Source organism: Lepidochelys kempii, chromosome 11 (assembly GCF_965140285.1).
Source record: "Lepidochelys kempii isolate rLepKem1 chromosome 11, rLepKem1.hap1, whole genome shotgun sequence".
In the NCBI taxonomy this organism is placed as follows: Eukaryota; Metazoa; Chordata; order Testudines; family Cheloniidae; genus Lepidochelys; species Lepidochelys kempii.
Genome location: NC_136390.1, coordinates 81,103,752 through 81,104,829, shown reverse-complemented (window position 1 = coordinate 81,104,829; position 1,078 = coordinate 81,103,752). Strand labels below are relative to the sequence as shown.

The 1,078-nt window shown below is 63.5% G+C and overlaps 1 non-coding gene across 1 annotated transcript; it reads right to left on the bottom strand.

Moving 5' to 3' along the window:
• Positions 1-700: 700 nt before the first annotated feature.
• TRNAS-CGA (transfer RNA serine (anticodon CGA)) lies at positions 701-782 on the bottom strand. Its single transcript has one exon. It is a non-coding gene; the product is annotated as a tRNA-Ser (tRNA).
• Between the last annotated feature and the right edge of the window lie 296 nt (positions 783-1,078).

The following is a 1,078-nucleotide window of genomic DNA, read 5'->3' as shown; positions in this document are numbered from 1 at the left end:
CCCCCTGCTTGCTCCTCTCTGCCCCTTTCCCCGAAGGGGGGCTACCGGGGGGCCATGGGGCCAGGCACCCGTCCCTTTTCTCTGTCTCTGGTGAGCGGGGGGCAGGGGGGTCCTTGGGGAAGGAGGTGGAGCAGGACAGGAAGAGGCACAAGAAGACGGGGCCGCGGGGGAAAAGGCCGAGGGGGGGTGGGGTGCAGGTTTTGGGGGAGGAGGCGGAGGGGGGATGGGAAGAGGCAGAGCAAGAGCAGGGCATCGGGCTAAGAGGCAGAGGGGAGCGGGGTGCAGGCGGGGCCCCCACTTCTCTGGAGCTTCGCTTCCAGCACTCGAAAGATGACCATGGGCCCACGGGCCTCCGGATGGGAGACCCGCCCCACATCCCCAGTGTTTCCGCCCCGCATGGACGGCCTTTTGGGGGAGGCTCAGGCTCCCCTGGCCTCTGATACGGGCTGCCCATGCTCAGCTCCTTCCACGCTCTGGAGAGGAGCAGCACCCAGGGGTGGGGCTGAGCCGGGAGGCGCTGGGTGAGGGGCAGAGGCCTCGGGAGCTGAGACCGCAGGGACACAGCGTGAGGCACCATCCCAGGCATCCCCATGAAAGGAGCAGAACAGGGTTTACCTGGGGTGGGGAGTGTATGGAGAGCGTCTCAGGGCCGGTGGAGATGTATTGCCCTGGTGAGCAAGTGTGGCTAAAACACAGGCCTCGCTGTGAGCAGGATTTGAACCTGCACAGGGAAACCTGAATGGATTTCGAGTCCAACGCCTTAACCGCTCGGCCCTCACAGCTGTGAGTGACGTGGCCTCCAGTGGCAGTCTCTACTGGAGCGGCTGGAAGCCGACGGGAGGGAGCTCTCCACCCTCAACGAGCAGCCGTAGCCATGTTGGCAGGAGAAGCTCTCCCAGCACCATAGCACTGTCCACACCGGCGCTTAGGTCCGTGTAACTTGTGTCACTCGGGGGGTGGCTTATTCACACCCCTGAGCCACATACGTTCTACCGACACAAGGGGGAGTGTAGACGCAGCCTTAGCAGAGACGCGATTAAGATCCACTTCCTGGACACTACTGTGCTAATAAACGATG